Source organism: Sinocyclocheilus anshuiensis, unplaced genomic scaffold (genome assembly GCF_001515605.1).
Source record: "Sinocyclocheilus anshuiensis isolate Anshui unplaced genomic scaffold, SAMN03320099.WGS_v1.1 scaffold877, whole genome shotgun sequence".
Taxonomy (NCBI): Eukaryota; Metazoa; Chordata; class Actinopteri; order Cypriniformes; family Cyprinidae; genus Sinocyclocheilus; species Sinocyclocheilus anshuiensis.
In genome coordinates, this window is record NW_015557181.1 from 1,264,265 (window position 1) to 1,270,811 (window position 6,547).

Below are 6,547 nucleotides of genomic sequence, written 5' to 3' on the forward strand. Positions count from 1 at the left end.
TGGACTCTCATTCTGACGGCACCCATTCACTGCAGAGGATCCATTGGTGTGCAAGTGATGTAAAGATAAATTTCTCCAAATCTGTTCTAATGTAGAAACAAACTACCTTGGATAGCCTAAAAGTGTGAGTACATTATAAGCACTTTTTTTTTTCAAGCTTGATTATGCATTTTAGTAGCAATGTAGCAATGCTGTTATTAAGATGTAGTTCCCAAATAATTAACAATGTAAACAATGATAGTGCTGTTTATGTTGTTTTCATAATTATCATTATAGTTTTTATGACCCTTTTTATTGTCTGAATGTTTTGGTCTGGTAAAACAATATCGTTGTCAGATAGCTAAATATCTTGTTTCAGGGGTTTAGAATTAAAATTGCAAGCATAATTATGTATTTAGAATCAGAATAAAGAAATGGATTTAAAATCAGAATGAGAATTAAGTAATAGAATGGTAATTATAATCAAAATGGCATTAGAATAAGGTGTCGCTATTTTGTGAGATTTAATCATTATCAACTGCATTAATGGTTCAGTACAGTTTTTATGACTGTGAATAAATGACTGAATGTTTTATTTCTCTTGTAAAAACAATGGTTTCTCTTCACCTGAGCATATGTTAATGTCTTGAGTGATACTGCCACACGCCTGTAGTGTTTTACATATGAAATGCTTGATACATCACAAGCATCTCTTTCTCTCTCTCTCTCTCTCTCTCAGAATAGAGTGATGTTTCTTGAGTCCAGAGAGAGTGACTGTCTAAATACTGCATACAGCAGACTGTGAAACAGAGCGTCTCCTGTATGTTTTCATGCTGTCTTCCGTTGCTTTCCTCTCCCTTCACACAGTGTTCACCCTCCTGTGGCACATTTAACACACACATGCACCTGCAGACGTCTTGTTCTCTTACTCTTACTCAGACAAACACCAAAGAGCTGATTCCCATCACACCTGTGTCAGAAACAACACATACTGAATCCAGTCAGCTGATCTGAGGGAGCAGGAGAGCCGTGAGTGTGAACATGCTGGAGAAAAAGAGTCAGTCTGTGAGACTCAAACTACACTACGTCATAAGCTGGGTTATTGTTAACTACAACTAAAAAATGTAAAAAAAATTCATTAAAATAAAACAAATTAATGTTACTGAAATAACATGTCAACTTATTTTATTTCTCATTTTTATTTAGTTTAATCTTAAGTGCTAAAATACATAAAATTAAATAAACTAATTAAAAACTACAGCTAAAACTTAAAATGAAAACAGAAAATATAAAAATAAAATCTAATTCAAAATAAACAAAAACTACAATAGTATAAGTGAAATAACGTGCTCTGTTACTAACGTAACCTCGGTTCCCTGAGATACGGAACGAGTACTGCATCCGTTTAAGACCCTTTGGGGAAAAACTCCTTTTTCTCCAATGACTGAAGCCTTTTAATAACACAGTGTAAATGCACGGCCATTGGTTCGTGCAGTGTATTAAAAACTAACCAATGGCTCGGCAGCAGAGCTGCACGAGCCTATGCGATAAAGCCCGCCAAAGCCCACCAGAATGGACGGGGTCATCTGGCTATATAAGCGGCACATCGCCATAGTATTCTCAGGTTACTTCACCTGAAGCGATGACTGAGTCGTGCAGCTACATAGCATGGCAAAGTATGCAGTACTCGTTGCGTATCTCGGAACCGAGGTTACATTAGTAACCGAGTACGTTCCCTATCGATACTTCACTCATACTGTTTCTGTTTAAGACGCTTTGGGGAACCAGTACAATCCTGCCGTTCTATGCTAGAGGAACAACTAATACTTGAACTTGCCTTAAGCACCCAAGGGGGCCCAGAGGGACCAAGTATTTTGCAGGGAAGGCAGTAGGGCTAAACTCAGAGAGGTTGGCCCAGCCTTGTATCATCTTCCCGAAATAATTCAGTACAGCCTCAGAACTCACTGAGGGCCAAGAGCGTACATGAAGGAGGCAAACGCCAAGCACTGGTTGTCATACGACAGAGTGCCTTGCTATGCAGAAAGGACCCGCGCCTGTAAGGCCGGGATGTCCAGACTATAGAATCAGGCAAATGTGGACGGCGAGGCCCAGCCGGTCGCCACACAATTTTCTGCAATGGACACACCACTAGACCAGTCCCAGGAAGAGGCAACGCCTCTAGTTGAGTGGGCTCTTACTCCCATGGGGTATTGAAGGCCCAAAGAAGAGTATGCTAGCATAATAGCGTCAAATATCCATTTGGAAAGTCTCTGCTTCGTAACCGGACAACCCTTGGTGCGGCCATCGAAGCTGATACAAATAGCTGATCCGACCGCCTGAACGAGGCAGAACGCTCAACATAGACTTTCAGGGCCCTGACGGGACAGAGTAAGTTCAACTCTTGGTCTTGCTCAGAAGGAGGAAGCGCCGATAGAGTTATCACCTGTGCTCTAAATGGAGTAGAGAGCACTTTAGGTACATAACCGTGCCTTGGTTTCAGGACGACCTTAGAGTCGTCAGGCCCGAATTCGAGGCAGGTGGGGCTCACTGATAGCGCCTGCAGATCTCCCATACGCTTTACCGATGCTAATGCTAGTAGCAGAGCAGTCTTAAGCGTCAGGGGACGAAGGTCAACGGACTGTAGCGGCTCGAAAGGAGGGCTCTTAAGAGCCCTCAACTCCGTGGGCAGGTCACATGTAGGGACGGTGACAGGGTGAGGTGGGTTGAGCCTCCTTGACCATTTCAAAAAGCGAACAACTAGGTTGTTCCTGCCCACTGACTGGCCAGCTATAGGAGCATGTGAGGTTGCTATGGCTGCCACATAGACCTTGAGCGTGGAAGGGGAACGACCCTTATCCCACAGCTCCTGCAGGAAGGACAATATCAGAGATATGTCGCAGGAGATTGGGTCTGCGCCGCGGGCCATACACCAGGCGGAGATGACAGACCATTTAAGGGCATAGAGTCGCCTTGTAGATGGTGCTCTAGCCTGAGATATTGTGTTTAGCACACTCTCAGGGAGGTCCGTAGGCTCCCATAGAGAGGCCAGAGGTGCAGAACCCACAGTTTGGGCTGGGGGTGCCATATCGTTCTATTCGCCTGAGAGAGGAGGTCTCATCTCAGGGGAATGGGCCACGGGGCTGCTATAAGCAGCTGAGACAGCTCTGCGAACCAGTGTTTTGTCCTCCAGAGTGGGCCCACCAGCAGAACCTTGTGTTTCTGCTCCTTGATTCGCCTGATTACCTGTGGGATCAGGGCGAGCGGGGGAAAGCGTAAAGGAGGAGGTTGGGCCAGTCGTGGGCCAACACATCCTTGTCCTTCGAAAAGTAAATTGGGCAGTGAGAGTTGTCTTCTGAGGCGAAGAGGTCGACTTCTGCTTTGCCGAAGATCTCCCAGATTCTCTGAACCGTATGTGGGTGGAGCATCCACTCTTCTGAGGGGATGTTGCTCTGATATAGCATGTCTGCTCCCTGGTTCAACCTGCCCAGCACACCCGTGTTGGAAGCGTCTGTCTAGACCACCTTCCTTCTGCAGAACATTCCCTGAAGCACTCCCTGTTCCATCCACCGAGTCTTTCCAAGGGGCCAGAGCTGCTACACAGGCCCGGTCCACCTTGACATGAAGGCGTCCGAGACGCCAGGCGTGTGACGGAACTCGCGGTTTCAGCCAGCACTGAAGGGGCCGCATGCGAAGCAGGCCCAGCTGACGCCACGAGCTGCTGAATAGCCAGTGCACATTCTGGCGCGACTACCACCCTCATTTGGGCTGAGTCGAGAACTGTTCCAAGGAACGAGATCTGTTGGCTGGGGGACAGCGCGCTCTTGGCAAAATTGACCCTGAGTCCCAGGCATTCTAAGTGGCTGAGGAGGAAGGATCTGTGAAATAGTAGCTCATCCTCCGACTGAGCCAAGATGAGCCAGTCATTGAGGTAATTCAAAATGCGGATTCCCATCTGTCTCAGTGGGGAAAGAGCCGCATCCATGTACTTCGTAAAAGTGCGAGGAGCTAGGGACAGTCCAAAGGCAAGGACCGTGTATTAATATGCCACTCCCTCGAAGGCGAATCTCAAGAATCATCTGCAGTGGGGGGCTATCTGGATGTGAAAGTAGGCATCTTTCAGATCCAGAGAAAAGAACCAGTCCCCTGGGCACATTTGTGAAAGGATCTGTTTCAATGTAATCATCCTGAACAGCCGTTTCATGAGGGCTTGGTTCAGGTGCCTGAGATCGAGGATGGGCCACCATTGACATCCTTTTTGAGGACGAGGAAAATAGCGGCTGCGCGACCATTGCCATCATTTTTGGGGACAAGGAAAATAGCGGCTGCGGAAGCCTAACTCGCTTTGAGCTAGGGAAACCGCTTCTACGGCTCCTATCGCCAGCAAATTCATCACCTCGAAGCGCAGGACATGTGCGTCTTTGCTCTAACCAAGGTGAGAACCATGCCAAAGTGAATAACCTTGTTTTATTATCCCCAAAACCCAGTCTGGCACTCCCGGGATGGCCTGTGAGTCCTCAGCCCGCGTGACAAGGGGTTGGATTAATTCGAGCGGCTGGTCGCCGTATGGGGACCCCACACTTAGAAGAGGAATTTTGCTCTCTTTTGAAAATGCTTTCAAAAAATGCTTCGCTAGATTTAATGCTCTCATACCACGTAGTCAGCCCCCGTGCGCGCTGCCTCAGCGGTTTGCGTGGCCCAGACGCGTCCAATTTGAAGCTGTCAGTGATAATAATCATTAGTGACAGCATTCCCTTTTAATCCGCCTAAAAAGATCAAACCACTCATTAGAAGAGGAGTACTGATTATCTTTGTGTAAACACTCAGGCAGATCAAAAGTGTTGCGCGCATTCTCTCAGATCCGCTCGTGGCAGACGAGGGGAGGGGAGGGGCCGCCTTCATTGAAGAAGATGAGCCGCGAGCAAAGCAGAGCGAGACATGAACTCTCATAGTGAGAGCGATCTGTCTCAGCGAGCGCAGCCTCAGCGTGGGCGTGGCCCAGGCGAGAGGCGCATTCAAATACGAAGCTGTCAGCGATATTGAATCATTGGTGACAGCGTTTTGCGCCGATCCTCATGTGTAAACACACTGGCGGATCAAAGAGCTGCGTGGAGAGTGATGCATTCGGGGACTTGCCGGCATTAAATCACTCATGCCTGATCGCTCATCCCCGCGAGTTCGCCATTTCTTCCTCTGAGTAACTGGGAGGAGAGAAACACAAGAGCGAGGGAGGCGGGGCTCAGCGACGCACACACAAATGCGAAGCTGTGAACGTTCTGCTTTGATCTGCCTAGGAAGATTAAGCCGCTCGGTGTAACTTTGGTTCGTTTTTAATACACTGCACGAACCAATGACCATGCAGTTACACTGTGTTATTAAAAGGCTTCAGTCATCGGAGAAAAAGGAGTTTTTCCCCAAAGCGTCTTAAACAGACGCAGTATGAGTGAAGTATCGATAGGGAACACTGTTATTAGCATCACTAATGCTCACATGTTAGTGATTTGAACACAATACTGACAAAGAAAAGTTTTTAGACAAATGTTTTTAGTGTTGTTGCGCTTGTTGCTTGTTGTTTGTGTTCACTTACATAATGAGACCAGATGGTAATACCATGGTGTGACAGGAAAAAGAAACAATACTTCTGGATTACTATTCTTCCAAAAGTTTAGATGTTCAAAGACTTTTAGAAAAATACTGTGACACACTTCAGTGACCATATGAGATGCTAATACAATGATACTTTAAAATACAGTATACCATGGTACTAATTGTTACTTATTGTAGTATTTACATTTATAATTATACATTTATCAGGTGCTCTGATCTGGAAAGACTGAAAAACAATGCATTTTTGATCAGTTCATACGCTCATGACATTCAGCATTGCAAATGTAAAAAATAAAATTATACTGCCACTGCAGAGATAATAAGAATAATAAAACATGGTTTGTTAAAAAATGCATCATATGCAAAACAAAATGGAAAAAAAAAATGGTATTGTCAAAATACATGTCCAAAAGTTTATTAACATTGTATATGCACTGGAAAAAATTGTGTAGAATTTACATTGAAACTATTTTCACTCAGAAATTACTAGTAAATTTCACAAATAATTACACAGAAATGGCAAGTAATGCATTAAATTAAAAATATATATATATATATATATATATTTAGTAAAAACGGAAATAAACTGAAAAAATGGTACAGAAACAATTTTCTCAGAAATTGGTAGTACATTTTTTTTAAACTTTTTTAAAATTTTTTAAAATGTTCATAAATAATCTTTGGAGTTTTGTACAACTTGATACAAGTTTGATAAATAATTATTTGAAGTGTGTTCAAAAGAACACAATATTACCATTGGACCATATCAAAAAATGAAGGAAACCACATATATTCTCAAACATCCATGTTAATACATGGCCAATAAAGCATGGTATTTGGTATGGTATATTTGGTTCGTATTACACTGGTATTACAACACACATTTGATGCTCTTCAGACTGGTTTTGTTTGTTTTGATAATTCCTCATAATGTTGCAGAAATGATGTTGTTTGCATGTATTGT